This window comes from Leptidea sinapis, chromosome 39 (genome assembly GCF_905404315.1).
Source record: "Leptidea sinapis chromosome 39, ilLepSina1.1, whole genome shotgun sequence".
NCBI lineage: Eukaryota > Metazoa > Arthropoda > Insecta > Lepidoptera > Pieridae > Leptidea > Leptidea sinapis.
Genome location: NC_066303.1, coordinates 2,711,752 through 2,737,069, shown reverse-complemented (window position 1 = coordinate 2,737,069; position 25,318 = coordinate 2,711,752). Strand labels below are relative to the sequence as shown.

At 41.7% G+C, this 25,318-nt stretch overlaps 1 long non-coding RNA gene across 1 annotated transcript; it reads right to left on the bottom strand.

Moving 5' to 3' along the window:
• Positions 1–93: 93 nt before the first annotated feature.
• LOC126976212 (uncharacterized) lies at positions 94–23,878 on the bottom strand. Its single transcript, XR_007731859.1, has 6 exons — positions 23,744–23,878; positions 22,205–22,231; positions 3,970–3,996; positions 1,829–1,855; positions 672–698; positions 94–108 (listed from the first exon to the last, which is right to left on the bottom strand). It is a non-coding gene; the product is annotated as an uncharacterized LOC126976212 (long non-coding RNA).
• Positions 23,879–25,318: the final 1,440 nt, after the last annotated feature.

The following is a 25,318-nucleotide window of genomic DNA, read 5'->3' as shown; positions in this document are numbered from 1 at the left end:
ATTATTTACTTGGTTATGTATGGTTGAGCACTAAATTCAGCCTAAGAGAAAATGCATGGAAATATCTCTGGTATTACGTACCATAGCAAAACAGCCGGGTCCATTGCACTGTTAAATGATGAAAACAATGGGGATTAGATTATATTATTAGCGCGTATGTAACCAGGAAAAATTATTAAAGGCATTTATTTTCTAAAAACTAATTCCTTTAGAATTCTTTTTGATGTCAGCTAAAACTCTACTACCCCTTCGGAAACAAATGGCGCTCTGGGAAAGGGCACAAGAAACTCTTACAATATTGTGTCAACTGTCATTGTTATGGCTACAAAATAATGATAATCTAGTCCCAGGCTGCCCGATCACTTAGATATTAAGCCGTGGAGTGTACAGTGTTTTTGTTTGATTAATATATTACTGAATATAAGATTTAAAATATATTGAACTTAATAATTTAATTGTTCTCAAGTATAATAATAAACGTTCTAAGTTTCACTTCTATCGGCAGGCTCTACAACATCCAATTTTTTTAAAATTTGATTAATGACATGGGATCCTAGTCGGTGTTGTTATTAGAGTGTTTAAGATGAGGAGCTGGGAGTACCATCAGGTGATTGGTGAGCTATTCTATTCTTTGTAAAATAAACAATTAAAAAGTAATATTGTTAACTTACAAATGTACTACAAGCTCCTCCTATGCACTGGAAAGCAACAAGAAACTTAATGCAGGAAATATCTTTGGATAATTTATATTTCTAGATAGCTGTAAAAATATAGCAGTAGCTATTAGCCTCTATTTTCAGCAAAGCACGCACACTAAAAGTGTCTGACGTATGGCGTGTGTAAGACGTAGATAGTACCTACCACAGTGGGAGTCTCCTTTGCACAGAATGCCGGCCAGATTATGGGTACCACAACGGCGCCTATTTCTGCCGTGAAGCAGTAATGTGTAAGCGTTATTGTGTTTCAGTCTGAAGGGCGACATAGCTAGTGAAATTACTGGGTAACTGAGACTTAACATCTTATGTCTCAAGGTGACGAGCGAAATCGTAGTGCCGCTCAGAATATTTTGGTTTCTCAAGAATCCTGAGCGGCACTGCAATGCATTATTGAATGAGCAGGGCGTATCAATTGCCATCATCTGAACGTCCTGCTCGTCTCGTCCCTTACTGTCATAAAAAAAGATGTAGTGCGCACTAAAGTAATAACCTTGAATTTACCTGGCCTATTGTCATGCGTTGCCTCACAGCAAGAGGCTCTTTTTAGATGTTTAAACTATCTAACGATTAACTCATAAATAATATTAACAATTAATAAATCAGATTTTTAATTAGATATTTGAAAAAAATATAAATACCTAAGTACGTTTGTATCAATCCCTCAGGATCTTAAAGGAGCCGAAGCAGTGTTCCGAAATTCTTTGGTTTTAGATTCCACTTCAGTTTCATCATTGTCACACCTTTACACAATGTGCTAACTTCTTCTTGTCCATTTTGTTTTTTTTTATCAGCACTGTATGCCTCATACAATTTACTGTCAATATTACCTAAATCACTTACTTTTGTTCATTTTAAAAGTGTGTTGATTTGATTTGATTTATATGTTGTAAAAATGTCTCAACGTCACAATGTCATACTTCGTGTGATTCAATTTATGACCTCACACTTGATCGGTTTTCAGAAACAAATAATTTCCAATCAATGGGAAAAAAGAACAGGTTCGATTTACATAGAACCTATAGGTCTTGCATAATTTCGACCCTGTTTTCACATCATTACGAAGATGCTTAGAAAGCGCAACATGAAAATAATAATTAGATTATTCTACTTACCCCGGATGTACAAGTGTCACCACGGCACTAAATAAAACAAATACATGATTAAGTTTACAAATTGTATCTTAGGACTTATCGACAGAGTTAAAATGCCATCAAAAACACAACTTGTAAAAAAATCAAGCAGGTATTGCAACTAAGTTCTACGGTACAAAGTTGCGATATCCATGTAATACCCAGGGACTAGTAAAAAAATAAGGACTCCTTATCACCTTACATAACAGTGTAGCACCAAAACAAGCCGAGTAACGTGTAAATACATAGCCCCATGCATACACCTACACTACTACAGGCCGATAGGCGGCCATTATGAGAATTGTCATCGTCTGTGACAGATCAGTTTGCGTCTTAATAAAATATTTTAAAAATGCCGTCGTGCATTGTGAAAAAGTGTAAAAACAATACTATATAAGTATTTGTGGCCATATATGATTATTTAAGGGAGAAAAAATTGTGTAACTAGTATCCCCCGTAACCGCAAACACACTAGCATAACGGTGCTTCACTTGCTAATATCACGGCGCGGAGTCCTTCTTTTTTTACTCGTCCGTAGTAATACCAAGTCGGTCAATTTATTCAGTCCAAACGTAACGGTCTTTTGGTATTAAGTTATTACGTAATTAACTAACCTAGCAACATTTCAAGTATCTACATCAATTATGAAATATTTTATATTTTAAATAAAAAGATTAAATTGGCTCTCGCATCACCACGCTGTAGTTACTACTATTTCAAACTTATGTCAAATCTATATATTATTATACTCTTTGTGTCAAATGACTGCAAGTTTCATACTAAAATAAATTTCAATTTACGTAGTATTTACATCCTCTTTGTTGCTAAATAATAACATCGATTAAGATAATATCATTTCATTCAAATTTCGAACATCTCCGAAAAACAAAGAACGTTAATTTGACCTATATTCTAATATTTATTTATTTTATTGGAAAAACACAAACAGAATACATGTGTAGACAATGAGTTATAAGAATTATGATACATGTATTCTAAACCACGTGTTCCGCTGATTTTTAACAATATTGCGTTATCTACGCTAATACTACTAGTGCTTAAAAATTAAGATAAAAAATAATATTTATAAGTAATCGTAATAGTGACATATATACATATAAAATATTTAAAAAATAAAATAAAAATAATAAAACTATAATATGTATATAAAATATACATATAGTTATACACTAAAATATATATTATACCTACTATCTATATTATACACATTTACCTATATATATAGGAGCCTGTATTCTATGTATAGTTCCTATTTAAATTTTGTATTCGTCTTCTTGCTTCTTTCTTAATATACTTATAACCTTTAAATATCTGGCGAGATGACATTTAGTTCGAAATGAAATGTCAATTTGCAAACAAATTTGACAAGTGTTGTTGAGTAACATAAATTACTAATATGCTTAAGAAAATTTATTGAATTAGGCGTTACTTTGCGGAAATCCATAATTATACAAATGATTTAAGTTTTCTTTAGTGTTAATTCCGCCAATATTTGTTTTTTAAAAAATTAGTCCCATCACCTTTGTTAAGTGTCTCTTCCGGGGGTAAAACGTCACAACAGCCGACCAATCACAGCGCGTCATTTTATGGGACGAGGGTATAAAAGAGCGGCTTCCGGCTCATTTGATTCATCCCAGCGGAAACTCCATAGGGAGTGCCGCTTGCGCCTCACTCTCCCCAAGAGAAGGTCGCCTTCGATGTAGGCTTAGACACCACCTGTCCAAAGCCAACTGCAGGTGGTGTTTAGTGGGTAGGCACCTAGGTTTTCACGTGAGTCCCACATAACCAACGCAGACTTAGGCTGCGTTGGTATGCATGAGCATTCACCACCTCCCTCCCGTCGTTATCCCGGAGGGTAGCCCATTCCCTTGCTTGGGCGCAAAAAAAAAAAAAAAACTCATTTGATTCAGTCTCGTGCCAGATTTTGGCGAAACAACACGTCCTGAGGATGCCTGCCAAGAGGCGAAACACGTGTCGAATTGTTTTAAAAAACAAATATTGGCGGAATTAACACTAAAGAAAACTTAAATCATTTGTATAATATGCTTAAGATAGTGTCATTAACTTATTTGTTTTTAGTTTTATCGCAAGATGATACATACCATCGATTCACATCCAAGCCTGCTACACTAAAACATAAAAAGTAAAGTAAGTCTGCTTAAGTCTTAACAGTAGTGACTAAGTAGTAAACTGTTCATGGGTGGAGTGTCAGCGACCAGTCAGTGGAAATGACACATGTGACAAATGTTAAAAAATTTCGTTTCTTTTTATATCTACCGCCACTTCGCAAAGGGTTAATCTTAATGAGAACAAGAAGCGGCAAGAAACTCATTGCCACTCTTTTAGATCAACATTTACATTTTCATCGTTTTACAAATAATTTTCATTACAATATAGTATGTAAAGTGGTGCAACAAAAATACTCAAACATCAAATACTCAACGCCATATACGAAGTAAGTAAGTAAAAAAAATTAAAAGTAAATGAATACGTAAAAACAAGTGTTATTGAGTATAGTAGATGCATTAATCCACACACACCATATAGGTTTATAAATAAAAGTATTTTGCGAGCATTTTATTACCGATTACAAAAAATATAATAACTTTAATTTTAAAACCATGAGGCAGAGTTTCTACCAGAAACAGGATCATCCTGCCACCACAAGACGACCCAGAACGACCCGTCCCACGTCACCACCACAAGCATTACTAACACAGTAATAAATGTAATTATTAATTGGGATCTCTTACGGCTCCACGATGTGGTAGAGCTTGTTAACACATTAATTAATTTCCTCGACATTCAACCGATACTACCACTGTGTACCACACATATACATAAATAATAATACAGATATAGCAAATTTTTTCTATTAAAATAATGTTTTAGTTCGCGTATTTCCACCCTATATTGTCATTCTTTTCAATTCTATTTATAATCCAACAAAAACGTTTCGGTTGCAAAATGTAAATACGTCTGTTCCAGTGTCGACTAATTATCAATTTTATTTAATTTAATTTTCTCATCTTTTATTTTATTATAATAATTTTGTAATCACTGTAAAAATAATAATTTATCACAGTTCGGTATCAAGAAAGTAAAAGTACGCACACAAATGCCGAAACTGTACAAAACAAAAAATGAGATTAATGGCTTAAATTTTTTTAAACTTCAAAATTTGTTTAAAACAAAATCCCTAGTTTTGTCTAAACCGTTTATAATCGCATGCTCTCGCTTCGCGCTCACTTTGAGCTCAACGCTGTCCATGTTTTTGACCTCTTCAAGCTCAAAAGTCTGATAAAATTGCCCCCCCCGGGCGTAAAGAGAGTAATTCTCAGGCCCAAGAGTGTCGTAAGAGGCGACTAAGGGCTTTTTAAAAGTAGGAGAGTCACTCTGCCGTCTAATGACGTCAGCCCATTGCGACAAGAGTCGTCCAGGCTTATTACCACACTCGCACAGAATACCGGCGTGAAGTAGCGGCCTAGTCCCCTCCACCAGAATATGACAGCGGTGCTATAAGAGATTTTACCCCAGGAATGTACTGGCCCTACCAGAGTCGTAGAATCGCTCCTCGAGCACTCTCGCTCGGGCTACCCGTCGTATTCTGGGGAGGGCACAGAACCGCAAATACTCCACGCTTAATGTGGACTTTTGCAACATTAGGTGGATCCACTCCAATTTAAACGCCATCCACCTCAACCTTGAGATGGCGCGGCCGGCCTTGTGTTTCCTTACTTAGACGCAGATATCTCGACCTAGCGATACTTCATATTTCACGTACCCCGGGTACAATATTTAGCATAGCAAAATAATTATAAAAATCTACCGGTCCGTATCGGTCCGAATTGTATTCACAATCTAAGTCAAGCGAAATGATTTTGAAAAACTTTCCGAAGAACGTAGCAAAGTCTTACTCTGTCCCGTCAACGCGTCCTCCCAAGCTAAGCTAAGGTCACAAATAGGTTTCTGAAGACTTCAAATATAGAACTGATGACGCATCCAGACCATGCACGTTGTGTTTTCTTGGCGAAAATAAAAGATAGGCTTGCAATTTGTGTCTAATCCTATTAATATTATAAATGTGAAAGTTTGTATGTCTGGATGTATGTTTGAACTTCTTTAACGCAAAGACTACTGAATGAATTTTGATGAAACTTTGCAATAATATAGCTTACACACCAGAATAACATATAGGCTATAATATTGTGTGAATTATCTATATATTGAAATAAAATTGGAGTGTATGTTTGTAATATTGAAATAACCGTTTTTTACTAAATGTATATTATGAACACAATATATACGTACCGTATATGCACTAAAATAACATTTTTTACAATTTTTGTCTGTCTGTCTGTTTGTTCCGTCTAATCCGGCGACTTTTATTGGCAGGTAGCTTATGTAATAAGGAGTAACTTAGGCTACGTTTATTTTAGAAAATAAAGCAATGTCCAAGAAACGGTCTACTTCTAAAAATAGTTTAAATGGCAAAACAACGTTTGCCGGGTGAGCTAGTACTTTATAATAATTAATTTATTTCAACGAGTTAGCACTCATACTAATTAATTGTTGGGACTGCCCCTGTTTGTTTACCGGATACCGACTAGATGGTGCTGTGTACGTTTATAAATAGAAACAGCAACGCGCTATTAAATTTTTTTCCGTATTCATTAGTCAAGCAAAGTTATTACGTAGGTTACCGAAGAGAGTTCGATTGCCTTCGTGTGCTGAGTCTGCTAGCGACTCGCACCGGCGCTCGGGCCCTTATAGTGTTTCAGCATACTGTGCTACTTTGTACTGAAACCTTGTTTTTGCCACGGTTAGTGTTCTGGGTAAACACGACACCCCCTCCGGTCTGGGTCCGGTCTGCCTCCTGAGGCAAACCCCGGAACCAGCCCGGTGGGGTGCTGGCGTGCCAGCACCTCCGCTTGGGCCGCGCCTAAAGGCAAGGCAAAAAAAAAAATATATAAAAAAAAAAACAGCATGCCACCACCAATCCTGCCGCTGATGTCACAGCGACGCGCGACTCGACCGCGCCCACTTCGACGTAAGGTTTTTGTGCGGTCGGCAATCTCCGGCCTTGAGGCCGGGCTGGACGCAATGATAGCGTCCGGCCAAGCCACCCTCGCTGCTGGCGCAACGAGACGCCCCGAAGCCGCTCAAGCGGGTCCTTCAACGGGAGCCGGTGAAGCGACCTTCGCAGCGAGTCCGCTGACGCCGTCACCGGCTCCATCCATGGAATCGTTGCCGTCCATCGTCCGACCAGCAACGCCCAGGCGACGACTGATGCCCACGACTGCCGCTACGCCTATTCCTGCCGTACGCACGGCGACGCCTACAACGGCGAATCATACCGCGCAAGCGCCTCACCCACGTCAGCCACGATATCCCGCCACGCAGCCTGGTATACCCGTGGGGCGTTTCCCCTCGCCTCCTCATAGAGGAGAACACAAAACCTCGGCACGAACACCACCGAGTATGCCGACCCTGTCGCCAGGCTCTCCAATGGAGACCGCGACAAGCCCAACATACGCGGCTACTACCGCGTCCAAAAAGACGCCGACGACGGGCGACGTCACCGCATCCGCCGCCTCCGCCACCGCTACCGCTGCGACCGCCGCCACCACCTCAGCCACTCCGACCACCAAAGCGACCAGTCGCTACCCACCGCTGATTGTGGAGGTGCTTCCCGACTGGCCGACGCATTTCCGAGAGCTCAAAAAGCTACTCGGCCACACACCTAACGGACGCCCGTTTGGCAAAGGCGTCCGCTTCATCCCCAAGTCGGACCAGGAGTTCCGCCACATCCAGCGCTACCTCACGCAGCTGGAAAGTGTCGCTGGAATCTCCTGGTTCTGCTACTCACTCCCCGCGGAGAGGAGCGCTAAGGTAGCAATACGGGGCCTGCCGGCAAACACAGAGCCAGCACAAGTGGACGCGGAGCTGCGTGAGCTCGGATACGTCCCGGAGCACGTGCGCGCGATTCCCGCGCGCCCAGGCAGACCGGGATGTCTGATGTTCGTGCAACTCCAGCGTACGCCAAATCTCATCCCGGGTATATATGAGGTGCACGAGCTCCTCTGTATGCCCGGGATCACCATCGAGGCGTGGCGCGGCAGAAAGGGACCAGCGCAGTGCCATCGCTGCCAGCAGTTTCGGCACTCCTCGCACAACTGCCACCGGCCCATTGCCTGTGTGCGGTGTGGGGACAACCATCCTGCACGAGAGTGCCAGCGCCCCAGGGAGGACCCGCCGACGTGCGCCAACTGCGGTGGCGCGCACACGGCGAACAACGCAAACTGCCCGGTGTTCCGCAAAGAGACGCGCAACCGCCGGGCGGGCACCATCGCACGCACCGCCTCAACAGCGCGCGCGTATCCTCCCACTGCCCACGCATCAGAGGGCGACGCGCCCGGCTCGCTCATGGCTGTCGCCAACCAGCTACGGCAACCGGCTAAACGCCGACGCAAACGCGGGAAACGCGCTCAAGCGCGCCAAGGCGCCCTACCTGCCGCACCACCTACTGCGACACGCGCTGCTGCGCCCGCCGCACTGCAGCCTACCGAGCGCAGTACGAAATCGTCCAAGCCCACCGTGGTCGCCGCCCCCGCAGGGGGGACGAAGGCGAAGCGAGTGACGCCGCTGGACCCGCGACTCACCAAAGTTATCAGCACATTGAATCATGTGCTGATGGCCATCCAGGAGCAGCGTGACCCTATTCCGCTGATCCTGGGTTGCATCACGGAGCTCTGCACCTTTTATGGCTGAGCTCCGCATCGTGTTTTGGAACGCCGACGGGCTTTCATCACAAAAAGCCCGTCTCTTCAAGACTTTGCTTTCTCAGCGTCGAGTGGACATCGGCCTGATCAGCGAGACTCACCTCAGACCGGTAGACAAGTTGAAGGTTTCCGGATACTACGTCTACCGGGAGGACCACGCCTCGCCGATCGGGACTGCTTACAGGGGATTAGCAGTCTTGGTCCGTCGGAACGTCATTCACCAACTGCTGCCAGTACCTCAACTGCAGACGTCGTATGCCCTAGGCGTGGAGATCTGCATCGAACATCAGCCCACCCGTGTGTTCGCTTTCTACAAGCCGCCGCAGAATCGACTCGCAGTGGCTGATGTCCACACCTTGTTGGACTCGCTGCTGCCCACGATTGTCGCGGGCGACTTCAACGCGAAACACACGGCGTGGAACTCCAATATCGTGAGCCCAGATGGCAGACGCCTCCTGGACGACGCAGATCGCCACGGTTACCAGGTGCTAGGACCAGAGGTCCCGACGCACTACCCGTACTGTGCAGCCCACATGCCAGACGTCCTTGACATAGCCGTCACGTGCGGCCTAGCTGCCGCACCGTCGTTAGACGTTCTGGATGAACACCTCATCTCCGACCACCAAGCAGTCCTTTTGACGCTGAAGACAACCCCGATGACGACATCGCTGCCTTCTCCGAAGCATCGCCAGGACTGGCGAATCTTCGCCGAACACATGGCCGAACATTCGCCATCCTTTAGAGTAGAGAGCCCTGCAGACGTTGATCGACTCGCCACGGACCTCAGCGCAACAGCGTCCAATGTGCTTCGAGAGTCCAGACTCGACGCTGCATCTACTCGTAGACAACCCCAGCTCCCTGCCTACATACAAGCGATGATCGAGGAGAAGAGGAAGCTGCGAAGGCAATGGCAAAACCTGCGGTGCCCGACCATGAAGACGCGGCTGAACGCTCTGGCTGCCAAGATCTCAGACGCACTGGAGACAGTTGCAGACGAATCCTGGCACTCCGCCATTGAGCGAGCCGGTGACGACTGGTCTGGCATGCACCGCCTATGCCGCCAACTCTCGGGGAAGCCCTCCCCGATTAGACCCCTCATGGCCAGTGACGGAACCCCACGTTACCGAGCTGAGGATCGAGCGGAGATATTTGCGGACTACCTGGAGACGCAGTTTACACCCAACCCGACCGCAGATGTGCAGCACGTAGAGACCATCGAGCGACATGTGAAGAACTACTTCGAGTCGCCGATAGTACCGACAGAAGACCCCGTCGTGTTCTCCCCCGGACAAGTCCAAAGGATGATTCGGCGAACTAGACTGCGCAAAGCACCCGGCCCTGATCGAGTCACCAACGAAGCCCTGCGTCACCTACCTCCGCGAGCAATCGCGACTCTGACGCGGCTCTTCAACGGAATCCTCCGTACCGGGCACTTTCCATCATCGTGGAAGCTCGGCCGAGTCATCCTGATTCCCAAGCAAGGCAAGAACATCATGCTGCCTGGGAGTTACCGTCCCATCACTCTTCTATCCACCACCTCGAAAGTCTTCGAGAAGCTACTGTTGCTGCACATCACGCCGCATCTTCAGCCACGCGACGAACAGTTCGGTTTCCGTGCCGAACACTCCACCACTTTACAAGTGACGAGGGTACTGCACCATCTCGCTACCGCCTACAACAAGCGAGAGCAGTCTGTTGCAGTATTCCTCGATATGGAGAAGGCGTTCGATCGCGTCTGGCACACCGGCCTCGTGTACAAGCTGTCCACGTCTACTACTCCCCGCCGAGTAGTTAAGACTGTGGCCACCTTTTTGGAAGACAGACGTTTTCAAGTGGCGGTTGAAGACGCTCTGTCCACGGAGCGCCCCATCCGAGCTGGTGTGCCCCAGGGAAGCTGCCTGTCGCCCGTCTGCTACAGCAGATACACAGACGACATTCCAGTCGCCGACGGCGCCATTTTAGCGCTGTATGCTGACGACGCGGCGTTCATTACCACCTCGCTGAATGCCCCGCATGCAGCGCTGAAGATGCAGCGAGCACTGGACGCGATTCCCACCTGGCTGAAGGACTGGAGACTCAAGGTCAATGTGGCGAAGACTCAGGCGATTTCCATCGGGCGGGCGCGCCTATTGCCGCCCCCGGTGTCACTCATGGGCGAGACCGTCGTATGGTCCCCGAAGGCCAAATACCTCGGTGTGACCATCGACAGGACACTCTCGATGCGGCCCCATGTTAAGAACGTGGTTGCCCAGACGCGCGCCGCACGGAACGTTCTCCGACCCGTGCTGGCGTCCCACCTGCCTCTCCGTACGAAGTTGTGCGTATACAAGGCGTACGTTCGCACGCGACTCACCTACGCTGCCCCCGCCTGGTTTGCGCTGACAAGCGAGACGGGTCGCAAGTCGCTGCGAGTGCAGCAGTCGCTGACGCTCCGCACCATCTCCGGAGCACCACGCTTCGTACGAAATCAGGTCATCTCCAGAGACCTGCGCATGGAGAGCCTGGACGACTTCGTTCGTCGCCTGAGCACCTCTATGTTCGCGCGCGCTGATGGAGCGCGATCCCAGCATTTGCGTGGCATCGCGCCATACCATCGACGACCGCCGGACAGAAGAGGACTACCACGTGACCTAGTCTCCTAGGACACGACTGCTTCCTCGCCGCTGGCTGATGGGCGCTCACCGGTACACTACCGGCGGGCTCGACCTCGCTGAGCGGCGGGCGCAAGCTAACCACGGACCTACAAACCGGCTGCAGTCCGCAGATCGCTCGCGACACTACGCGGGCTTGATCGCACTGTAGCAAGATACCACCGGACATGACACCACGGACCAACCGGTCCCACCCAGTGCCCCGTCTGTAGTTGCAGGCGGCGTTTATACTACTGAAAGGGGCCATCGCCCCGAACAGTTACCCCGAGGCCCGTAAGGACCTACGCGGAAGACCCACCAGGTAGGTTACCAACTATCACCTACACATCTGATCAACATATATGTATTTTTGAAGAGAGAGCCCGTAATCCGTGGTTCTCTTAAATCTCTTAATAATTATTTGTTGTTATTTTCGTAATTCGAATGTCGAAACGTGAACAGTTTTCGCCTTTCGGTATGCAGTAAGCACAATACTATCACTGAGGAATAACGGTTTCAAAAACTATATATAAACTATGTATTTCTGAACACCTAGATATCTAATTCCAAACCTTATCTTTATTGATCAACTGGCGGTGTTTTGCTTCGTTCGTTTCGTAAATCGTATGGAGTATATTATATGAGTTGACAATGTTTTTATACTTTTAAAATTCACCTAACGAGACAATTGTTATTAATAATATTTATGTACCTACTTCACTTGGTAATTTGATATTTAATAATTATTGTAGTTAGAGATTAATACGGCTCTTACGAACAATGGTTGGTTGCCGCGGCGGAATTCGATATTTATGAAATTCTTAACATTGTGAATATTTATCTCCAAGTCATGGATGTTTATTTGTATTAAGTAAGTATATTATATTAAAATATCGTTGTGTGCCTAGTTTGGGATAAGATAATTTGTGTAAAAGCGTGTCTATATTAAATTATTATTCTATACTTATATTGTATTTACGGCTCTTATATCGTACCTTGAGATGAACAAAAGCATAAGTGTAAAAAGTATGTTTTACACGAGAGCGAAAAAACTATTTAAATGGAATCCACTCCAATCAAAAAATCTTCTTTTCACTTATCTATTTATTTTATTTATTTGTTTTATTTTTTTTGTCTAGCCTTACAGGAATATTCCTAATACACTGGTGTAACTTAACCATAAAAAAATAATGTAACATTTAAAATAAGCATTAATTAAAAAATAAAAATATAGAGATACACTTAATCTTACAATCATATAATACTTAAGTTACCTAATCTTATAATTATTATTTATAACTATCATAACATATAGCCCACATTGCAATCCTTGTGAGTTCACTCAGAGTGCAAACAAACAGGTCGATCCGTTCGGCCACGACGTTAAGGCGAAGAGTAAGCAGAAAACACCCAAACATGGTGTTTTTATATAAGTTTTGTGGTGAAAGTAGCATTTCGAGCTATGAACACTACTTAATCCTGTTACACATATCCTTAAGTCTTATTTGTAGGTTGCTAATGCTTGCTGTTGGTTATAGTTAACACTGCCGAGCCTTTTTGAACTACCACATTTCTTTGAAGTTAAACAAGTTTTTTGGCATGGCGTGACGCATTTTTTTGGTACTTCTCTCAGAAAAGTTATTCTTATAGCTTGTACTTTTTTGTGTAGGTTCATTTATTCAGATTAGTAGTGAATAACGAGGATTGTAAGCATATAAACTGTTTTCCACGCAAGAATTTTGAAAATATTGGCTTTGATACATAGATGGCGAGCCGGCTGCCGTGAACTCATATCGCTCAAGGTCGCTGGCATTTAGTGTCGCCTTAAGTGTATCAAGCGCGTGCTTATTACACAAGCTGTCAGTAAAAGTTAATACTTATTTAGAAATTTTCTATTTTGTATATTACGCGACTCTTCATTAGACAGTTTTTTTTTTAAAGAAATGTGTATGAATAGATATATACGTCAATGTTCATGGTATTTGGGACGAGAAGATTTGACGGAGCTCCCCGAAGCTGCCCACCCGAGGTCATCTGTCTATGGTCATCAACTGTAAAGTAGATCCTGTAGATGAGGCCACAACCTACCAGACAAACCAGACAAACCAAGATTTAACATTGATGTGTCATTCGAACGGTTGGCTCAGTTGGTAATTGCTGTTGGACCAAATTATACCTGCTGAACTCGATCATTTTCCACGGTAGACGTACCTACTCATTAAACATTTTGTGAGTACAGTTCCCCACTGTTACGGGAGTAGGTGCGTTAGGATATGAGACATGATCGTCGTCTTGTCCATGTTCATTTCGAGATCTACTCCTTGGGAAGGTGTATCGAGGCTATCGAGCACATTGGTTTAGTCTGCCATGGCTTAAGCCATGATTAAGATATCGTCTTAATCATGGCTAAAACCATGATTCCACCGTAGATTTGCGGGTGAGCGATGTATTCGCCGTTGAATTGATGCCCAGTTCGTTCCAGTCCAGAAGCTTAAAGACATCTTCGGCGATATGATATTGCACACACGGCGTTGTAGACGGATAGGCGTCGAGATCTGATCGTGGAGACGGACTCATATGGTGGCGTTTGCATACAAACACTTCAACGCATCGGTATATCGATAGTCAACCACTGGAGAGACTGAAGTATCGCCCAGGATTCGGTCTTTCTCATAGTCCACGAATGACAAACATAGTGGCTGGTGACCTAGTACACCGTCATCTGTATATTTTCACTTAACAGATGTCCATATTTTACAAGTATTTGCTTTCTTTTTCCTAGGTTTAACGTTTCCTTTGTTTATAAGCAAAGGTGGAGACTTAGTAGCTTCACTAGATCAGCCTTATTTGTATCCGTAACATAATAATATGTAATACCAATAATAATTTGACCAGTATTTGTAACAGTTAAAGATAATGGGATTATATTTTGGTGCTCGTAAATTTGTTCTGCGCATTCATCTACGTTTCGAGGTATGTCAGTTATTCAAATTAAGAGCATTTTCTTTGGATAGAATATAAAATATCTTTTGTTGAGGGTGACAATGGTCTTACTCCTTTGAAAATATTATTATGATTAACTCGATTAAAGCGCGGACTGATTAGGATTGTAAACGCTACAACCAACCCTACAAATATTGGTGTTTATCATGTGGCTAATCTGCAAATGGGCATTTATTTTACTGATTTTATTTTGTTTATTCAAAATTTACGTATCAAATTGTAAAATTGTTCGGTTGAAGTTTTAGAAAAGTACTAATTCTATTAAATTCTTTAAAAAAAGAATGCTGTTATAGCAGAAAATTAGGAGATTTTTGACTCCAAATTTTATTTTTGGGAAGCAACTTCTAATATTTTTATATTAAAAATTATATATAAATATTCTATTCGGTTCAAAATTTTCTTTAAGTCCTTCTTTAGGCACTGTACTTTTTGCGTAGGAATATTCTCATTGCGTTATATTGTAATCGTCTCTCTAAGAAACCAATTTATGTGGATATTGAGGTATGACCGCGCCTTAAATCACTATCATCAGCTGATAATACTTTTAAACCATCAATAGTGTTATTATTTGGGTAAATAACTAAAGACTATGCAATAAAATCTGCAACGACACCGGTCCCGCACACAATCGTATTCGAACATAACTCGGATTCCTCACAAGCAATTCTTAAGTATGCAAGCTTACTTGAATTAAACATTTTTATTTTTTGGGAAACAAATCCGTAATCGAACGCTTAAAAATTTTGTTAAGTTTACAGCACATTGAGTGGTAATCGCGATAGTTTGTGGGGAACAATAATTTCGAACAAGGTAAAGTGTTGTTATAATGTTTACTTAAACTACAACATTTAAAATTTTATGACAAAAAGTTTACTAAAATTAATAAAAATATTTTTTAGGTATAAAAAGGTGTCAAACTATTTACGTGGATATTAGCAAATTTTTTCTGTGTAATCCATAAAGCTACTTTTTTTGGCAATATATTTTTGTCAAACGTAAAAATACACAAGTAACAAATTTTAACATTTCTCCCTTAATAATTGTAAAAAAAATCTAAAAAAATTGAGCTAATGTAATTAAAAGACATAAAAGGCATTTATTTTCTCAAAATTGATTCCATAAGAATTCTTTTTGATGTCATTTTTAATATACTAGATACTACTACCGCTTCGGTAACAAATGGCGCTCTGAGAGAGAAGAAGCGGCGCAAGAAACTCTCCCAGCATTCTTTTTTTTTTACGCTCTTTTCAATAAAAATATACAATATTGTACAGTCATGTCTATCGCTATAAAATAATCACAATCTAGTCCCAGGCTGTCCGATCATTTAGATATTCAGCAGGGGAGTAAAATTTGTGTTGCTCTTTACGATGACGTAAAAACCAACATATCGGCATAAGACCACTTATGCTTTTGTTTATCTCAAGGTACGAAATGTCTGCTTTCATCTTAGACACAGAGTACCTTTGAATATACATGTTAGAACTTAGAAGCCAGATTTTGACAGTAAAGATTATAAAGCAAAATGTCATCTTTTACTTATGCTCTTTACCAACTAAAACGCGTAACAGATTTCAAATCTGCCCTTGCTGCTTATTATGCATATATGCACATTCTAGATTATCATATGGAATATTGATATGAGGAAACTGTAGTGAAATAAAAGATATATTTATTCAACAGAAAAAATGTATCAGAATTTTAGAAAATATCCAGCAGATGGATTCATGTAGACCATATTTCATTAAACACAAAATTTTAACTCTTACTTCAATTTACATCCTAGAAGCATGTAAATTTGTTAAAAAACATTCGGACTTATACTCAACACTACCAAATAACAAATTCCCCAAACAAGTATGTCATTAGTGTCATCGAGCCCTCACCACATGGCAATAAAAATTTATAATCACATCCCAAACGAAATTAAAAATAAAGAGAAGCCTTCTCTATTTAAAAGACGTCTTAAAATTTTTTTAGTTTCAAAATGCTTATACGATTTACCCGAATTTTTTAATTACACTAAGTGTGAGAATTAGTAACAATATAGTATAAGAATGTATAAGACTTTTATGTATAACGTTGCTGTGCCCTTGCAGGGCGTCACATATTGTCTACCCATTAATGTACCGACCATCCTACTGTAAAATATGACTTGCAATAAAATATTTTGATTTGATTAAAGTAACAGTGGGTGTTGAATGAACGGACCAGTTCAATCAACCAGTCGATGCGTCGACGGTTCGACGTTTTTCAAATGGACTAGTTCAATTCATACACTATGACAGACGTAACCAGAGTTCGTTTGTCGACTGTTTAAAAGATAATGTAAATTATAAACTAGATATTTTCACCATTTTCATTATAGCTTCACACTGCCAGCCTTTCTACAGAGTATCTCATCATGATTGATCTTTTAAGTACTTACGCCAAAATAATTTACAATACGGTCGAAGGTGAACAGTCCACGATTTGAAGTTTGAACGAATCCATCGACTAGTCGTAGTTTCGTTCAAACTAAATACGTCGACTGCGACGACCCGGCCATCGCTATTCAACAATTCAAACTGAACACATGAACAGACAATGAGTAAACTGTAAATTTTAATTTATTATTGGAGTTCTACCTAACACCTAAATGTTAAGCAGTTTTAACTCGTCAAAAATACACTTGATGGTAAGTGATCACCTTACGCCCATTACAATATAGTACTTCGTGGTCTTCTCTCGCCGCGCCCACATGGGCGCGGTGGGGGAATGCTGATCAGGACTTTTCGTCCCCTGCAGCAAGGATCACTCGCCGCCCGTTGAAACGGGCGGGTCATTGGGGGTGAGAGTCGTTGCTCTCTGCGGTCGTCTTCTTTAATTTATGGTATGGTTGGGAGAGCGCCCCCCCCTTTGTGGTCATCTTTTTGGAGCTGAGGGAGCGCCTGTTCCCTCAGCTGAGGTCCGGTGATTGTTGCCGGTTTGCGCGGGCCTTGACGATCAGCCCCGAAGAAGAGGAAGGGCGATCAGCCGAGCCGCGCGCAAACACGTCACTCTACATCCTCGTCCCGCACGAGATCACGCGGGTAGCGGCGGCTGTCAGGTGGCCGCGCGTGCCAGGGGGCCAGATCTCGCAGATGATGGAGATCGGACGAGTCGGCACGCGCGAACATGTTGACGGCGAGACGACGAGTGAAGTCGTCCAAGCCCTCGACTCTTAGGTCCCTCTGGATTGTTTGGTTCCTCACGTACCAAGGTGCGCCCGTGATGCGGCGGAGGATCTTGTTCTGCACGGTTTGCAACCTTTTCCGGTTAGTTAGATTCACGAGCGCGTACCATGCAGGCGCGGCGTACGTGAGTCGGCTGCGTAGGTGGGTCTTGTACACCAAGACCTTCACCCTCAGAGGGAGGCTTGAGGAGAGCACTGGACGAAGTAAGGCCATCGCGACGTTTGTCGACGCGATGGTCTTCGTGACGTGCTCGTTCATGTTGAGCCGGCGGTCGATGGTGACCCCGAGGTACTTTACCGTCGGGGACCACGAAATGTCCTGTCCGTTTAGCTGCAACCTATGCTGGCCAGTGTGCACACTCCCAGTCGCGAGCGCCTGGGTTTTGCCAACGTTCACCGATAGCCGCCACTTCTTGAGCCATTCTGGCAGGGTGTCCAGCTGGCGCTGCATCTTCACGGCGGCGTGCGTTAGGTTGAGTGACGATGTAATATACGCCGCGTCATCTGCATATAGCGCCAGAGTCGCCGACGGTTCGAGCGGGATGTCATTTGTGTATTTTGCGTACAGCAGGGGAGAGAGACAGCTCCCCTGCGGTACGCCAGCAGAGATAATCTTGGAATCTGAAATGGCATCGTCTACCCTTACTCGAAACCGACGGTTTTCAAGGAAGTTGGCGACTATCCTCACCAGGCGGGGAGGTGTCGAGGTTGCAGCTAACTTGTGCACGAGTCCAGTATGCCAAACACGGTCGAACGCCTTCTCCATGTCCAGGAATACTGCCACAGCTTTCTCTCTTTTGTTGAGAGAAGCGGTGAGGGTGTGCAGTACCCTGGACAGCTGGAGCGTGGTGCTGTGTTCAGCGCGGAATCCAAACTGTTCTTCCCTAAGCTCTATGTAGGGTCTTAGGAGTGACAGCAGGAGAGATTCGAATATCTTAGACTGGGTCGCCAGAAGAGTGATGGGCCGGTAGCTATGTGCTAGTGCGGTGTCTTTCCCCGGCTTCGGGATCATAATGACGAGGCCTTCCTTCCAGATATTTGGAAAGTACCCCGAGCGCAGGATGCCATTAAAGAGTCGCGTCATCGCCGCGATGGTTTGACGCGGCAGATGACGCAGGGCGGCGTTTGTGATACCATCCGCGCCCGGGGCTTTTTTGGGCCTCGTCCGAAGGATGCAACTTCTCACTTTAGTTGGGGAGAAGAACACCGCATCTTCTAGTGCCTCTACCGGCCGTTCTAGATATTCGGCGATCTCTCTCTCAAGTGCTGTCACGTGCGATACGTCGTCAGTTGGATTCGGCTGGAACTGGCGTTCAAGGTGTTCGGCGAAGATGTCGGCACGCTCTGCCGCTGCGTATCTCAAGGTTCCGTCGGGATGACGCAGCGGGCGAGCTGGGGGCGCTAGATTTGTGATTTGGCGGCACAGACGATGAAGAACTGATACATCATCTGCGGCCTCGCCAATCGTTTCCTCCCAGCTCTCGGCGGCATCCTCTATATATAGTAACACTTGTTTACGCATGTCGTCTACTTACCTCGACTAACACATATAGCGTGTTTTAAAATGCACTACTTTAGTGTAGCGCCATCTATCGGTGCATTGAGTAAACTTGTTTTGTGTAACATATTCTAACAACTTGGAGCGCCTACTATTATAAGCTTTATATAAAGATTTTTAGATTGGGTTAGAAAAATCTTATTGATGATACACAATATGTCGACTTAGCTTCTCACAACTACATCAATAATACAATAGATATGTTTTTTAGTAATAAATACAAAAAAGGTTTGCACTTTGCGTGTAACCTTTACGCGTGATTGAAGTAAAACTTAATAATTAGTAACAAACTTTAGGAATAGTCAACAGATATTACATATACGAGGGGCGGTCAAAAAGTTCGCGGAATGGCGGGGTTGGCGGGGGTGAGGTCGCTCCTCCAGGTAGCCGCTACTTGAGTAACTCATAATTACTATATATGCCAATTTCTAGCCTAATTGGGTCATTAGCTTTCGAGTTACAAACGAGTGAACAAGTAAATCGGGAACAAACTAGCCACTATGGAGAAAATTGAACATCGCGCCGTCGTAAAGTTCCTCACCAAACAAGGAAAAACGCCTCAAACTATTTTGCAAGAGATGTTAGCTGTTTACGGAGACTCTGCTCCTGGTAAAACCATGATTTACAAATGGCACGGCCTTTTCAAGCAAGGAAGGGAGTCAATTGAAGATGATCCTCGACCTGGACGGCCCATTGAGGCCACTACGCCGGAAATCATTGAAAAAGTTGAAAAACTTGTATTGGAAGACGGAAGGTTGAAGAAGAAACAACTTGCAGCATCAGTTGGAGTATCAGAAACCACAATTTTAAATATTCTTCATCAACATCTTGGCATGAGTAAAGTGTGTTCAAGGTGGGTCCCGAGAATGCTCACGCCGCTGCAAAAACGTGAGCGCGTCAACTGTTCCCGCGAGTATTTGGACCGCTGTGGAGAAGTTAGGGAAGAAATTATGGCCCGAATTGTAACCGGTGATGAAACTTGGGTTCACCACTATGAGCCTGAGTCAAAGCAGGAGTCGATGCAGTGGCACAAAAAAGGCACACCACCCCCAAAAAAATTTAAAGTGTCGCAATCGGCCGGAAAGATCATGGCGACTATTTTTTGGGATACTGAAGGTATTCTTTTGATCGATTATAAAGAACGTGGTGTTTCTATAACGGGAGAGTACTACGCTTCCCTATTGGACCGATTAAAAGAAGCTATTAAAGAAAAAAGAAGAGGAAAACTGACAAAAGGTGTACTCCTTTTGCACGACAACGCGCCCGTTCACACGAGTCATGTTGCGACGGCTGCCATTCATCGATGCGGTTTTGAACAACTACGCCATCCACCCTACAGTCCAGACCTGGCCCCTAGCGATTTTTATTTATTCCCAAAGATGAAGAAAGAGCTGCGTGGAAAAAAATTTAGAGACGATGATGAAGTCAAGTCGGCGATTTCGGCGTATTTTGACGCCCAAGACAAAACCTATTTTTTCGACGGTATTAATAAGTTATATGCCAGATCCCAAAAATGTATTCGTGTTAAGGGGGAATATATTGAAAAGGAAAAATAACATAATGTATCATTTCATCTTTTTTCCCAGTCATTCCGCGAACTTTTTGACCTCCCCTCGTAAATACATTATATGCATATAAATTATACATAATTCATTTAGTAAATGTATATATAACGCAAATGCTGATGATATAACCTCATATTTTAAGCAGCGTTGGTATTTTCTCTACATATTTTAATTTTCTATTTTAAATAAAATGCATTATTACTGCTTTCACATTTTAAAAATGTTCACTCACAATTATAATTGAGATTAAGATTTGAAGGTTAGATTATAACGTTGTTATTAAATTTTACTATCGAAAATAATGTCGGAAATGTCAATGCTGACAACCTCAATCTTTGCATTTAACAATATCTCTTGCTTTAAAGAATCGATGCGACATGCCTATGTTACTCTCCATCTAAAAACTGCTCAAGGGTTAATATTAGTTAATTAATACATCTAAATAGGGTCTCTTGCAGTTAGACAACCGATAATAATAGGCCAGGAATATTAGTTTAATGTGTGCGTCTTACGGCCGTTCTCATATACTATCTACAGATAGAGATAAATTACTACCTTCTACTGTCAGTAATTAGCTGCCAATAATCTGAAGCTGTCCCAATATACCCGATAAGTTATTCTTATCGCCTTATATTGGGACGCGTAAATTGCAATTTCCATACAAACTTTATCCGCTATCCATTCAATTACTGTTATAAGCATTTTGGTGACGCGAACTCAAGACATTTCACCCATCCTAACGTGTCTAACTAAAAAAAAATTATTGAAGTAGGCGTGACTTTGCGGAAATCCATAATTATACAAATGATTTAAGTATTCTTTAGTGTTAATTCCCCCAATATTTGTCTGGCATCCATTTTGGCGAGACAACACGTCCTGAGGTTGCGTCGTGTAGAGGCGAAACACGTGTCGAATTGTTTAAAAACAAATATTGGCAGAATTAACACTAAAACTTAAATCATTTGTATAGTGTCTAACTATATAAATATATATTTTTATTTTTATCACGCCAGTCATGAGCATATCGGTGATGCGAACCCATAAGACTTCCCCTACCATAAAGTGACCAACTCGGATAAAGAAGTTTTGAATTCAAAAATCTGAGTTACCCTCAATAATAGAACCTTCATCGAAGTCTCTTAATTTAGCGGCCATTTTTCACCTCTTCACCTATGTATTGTATGTGAGACGAAATATCACACGAACGTAGTGATTACCTGACGTTTATTATTGAGACTGTCATTCAACTAAGACGGTGAATATATAGCTATGTCAAAATTAGTATTTATCGACGCTATATTAACTTCTCCACTTAAATTACTCTCAATCACGCATTTTTTTTAAATAAATTACAATAACAACCAACGATTTGAAGCAAAATTGTAACTATATAAAAACACACAATATTCTTTAACAGTTTTTGTATTTCTTTATATCGTTGATGCACGATATGATTTATTAAGGATATTATATTTGTTTATCACATCCAGGTTAATACTTTATCCTAGTTCAAAGATAAGACATTATAACTGTCAATTTATTATACTTAACAGTTTTGATGAACCGTATATTATTATCTACTTACCCTCGCAGGACATCCACCAACTCGACACTATAATAAAAAAAAAAACAAATCTCTAGAGGTTATGTAATAATTATGCACTGTTATTTTAAAACAACCAAAAAATATAGAACACATTTATAAAAAAAATATATAGGATAAAGTGCGCCCATTTTTTTATTTGAATTTTTTGGATCACAGAAGCGTTGCCGGCCTATAAGGAGAGTGTACGAGCGAGATGTACCCATGTCGTATCTTCCGGAAACACCACACAATGAAATTCATTCCACAGATTGCTCGTACGTGAAAGAAAGTTTCTTAAAAACTGCACTGTGGAGGACCTCCAATCATCCAGGTGGTGGGGATGATATTCTCTTTTGTGGCGTTTTGTGCGAAGGTAGAATTTGACGGCATGAGTTAGGTCAAATAACTCTTCGGGACACTCGTGATAGATGCGGTAGAAGAAGAAGGTATTGTATTTTCGGGAAATCGTATCGAATTCGCTGAATTTGTCAGGACTCTTCTCACTTCTCATACTAATGTGACAATTCTTAACTAAGATGTTAATATAAATATTAATATATCATAATTAAGACCCGAAAATTTTTAACAAAATTCGTTTATGTTTATTCGAAGAGGGTCACGGGATGAGAAATGGTGAGACAAATGCCCATGGACATCCGCGACACCAGGGGTCATAAGATGTGTTACCGGCCTTTAAAAGGCATAAAAGGCATTTATTTTCTCAAAATTGATTCCTTTGGAATTCTTTTTGATGTCATTTCTAATATACTAGATACTACTACCGCTTAGGAAACAATTTGTGCTCTGAGAGAGAAGAAGCGGCGCAAGAAACTCTCCCAATATTCGTTTTTTGCACTCTTTTTAATAAGATATACAATATTGTACTGTCATTGCTTTTACTATAAAATAATCATTATCTAGTCCCAGGCTGTCCGATCACTTAGATATTCAGCAGTGGAGTAGTAGGATTTAAGACAGAGCCATTTTTAATTAAGTATTTAAATTTATTTATAGATAATGCCTGAACAGTAAGTTAGACCTTATTATAAAAGTGTATACATTTACCCTTAAAGCTATTTTGTATCTTATGAAGCCTACTTGAATTAGTTACAAGCAATCCTTTATTTCTAGTGTTATAATAATAAAATCACTATTATGAGTAAAAAGGAGACGTTTAAGGGAGTAGCTTGTCCCTAAGTGGTATCGGTTCGGCTAAACTGCAACCCTTAATTAATCCCATAAAGTGGCTGAGCTAGGCTAGAAGTTTCTCACACAACGGTTGTAGACACTGACGTCACGTAAACGTAAGAAGTCACGTCTTACCAGAAATTACACTTAAAATTGGATAGCTATAAACATGTCAAAAAAAGCGGTAAACTGTTAACCTCAAATCAGCAACGCATGCACACTAAAACAAAGTAACTGACGTATCGCGAGGGTAGGACGTAGCTTGTCATGCACACTACAGTGATACATCTGGCCTGTTCTATCTCCACGTATAAATTATCTAAGTCAAAGAAGTATTAGTAATATAATTACCGATTCCGACGCACTTTGAGTGACACCTTTTGCCACTTCAAAGGCCAGCCAATCAGCTGGATCCAAAGCTTTGGGGTCAAGACTTTTTTCTAAAGTTCGTAATGCTGTACTGACTGCAGTAATACTTGGTTTTTGCGTCGTCTGAAAAGAAATTAAAAAAAAAATACCATACTTTCAAAAATGTACAGGAAATGTACCGTGTGCCATGTAATAATCGAAAAGACTAACTGTCAATTCAAATTCAAATATTTTTATTAAAAATAGGATTCAAAATCCCTGCCTCAGACCTGAGAAGAATGGGTAGCAAGAAACTCAGCGGGCTTTTATTTTTATATAAAAATATGGATAACAATGTGATATCGTACAATAAACATTTATAATTAAAGAGCCTGAGGGTGTTCGCTTCATTCCCAGTCCGTGGTGTCATTAAGAAAATCGTTAATGCTATAGTAGCTTTTCCCATACAACAGTTTTTAACAATTCTTTTAAATTTCGTAACGCATTTGTTTTGTACATTTTCTGAGATCATATTGTAGAAGCATATACATCACCCAACCGAGTAGTAGGCATAACAAGTTTATGTTTGTTCCTCGTGTTAACATTATGAATGTTACAGTTTCTAGAAAATTTCTCAATGTGCTTATGAACATACAGACTATATAGAATGGGTATCTCTACATATCTTAGATAATTTATACGTCTAGATAGAGCTTCTCTTGCTGCTAGACAACTGATGAAAACAGACTCGCGATTTGTATTTAATTTTGTGTCAGTGTGCGTACATTGCTCAAAATAGAGGTTAACTGTCAACCTCAATTTTGAACGACGTGTTTACAGCTGTCACAGTGTATCTAGACGTATAATTAATGATCTAAGAATTTATACATTTACTTCACACGTTACTCTTTCGAGTATTTTTATCACTTCTTTATCTTGTTTTTTTTTTTTTACTTATACAAGTAAGTCAAAACGTTTGAGTAATTTTGTTGAAATTCTAAATGTTGATTTAAAAGAGTGGCAATGCCAATCATTCTCATTAAAGAAAACTCTTTGATATTCATAAGTGTGTCTTTAACCTAATTGAATACTCAAATACAAATATTTTTATTCAAAATAATATAAAAAAAATCACTTATTGACCGTCAAACACTACCACCCATACGAAAACTTTTAGGGCTTCTTGTTAGTAATTAGCCTGTAGCCTGAGGGCCGTCGCTCCATTCCCAATCTGTGGTATCATTAAAAAAGATACAAGTATGACTCTACGGGTATATTGGGACAGTTTCAGATTATTGACAGCTAATTACTGACAGAAGAAGGTAGTAATTTATCTCTATCTGTAGATAGTATATTGGGAACTGTCGTAAGTCTTGTTGGGCGATGTATACGGTTCTATAACATGATTCCAAAAAAATGTACTAATGTGTTACGAAATCCAAAAGAATTAATGAACGAAAAATAGTTAAGGTAACTATGGCATATTGCATGTATGTATAACATAGGTATGTCTTTCTTAATGATACCAAAGATTGGAAATGGAACGACCTCTTGCTATTTAATGATAAACTGAACGAA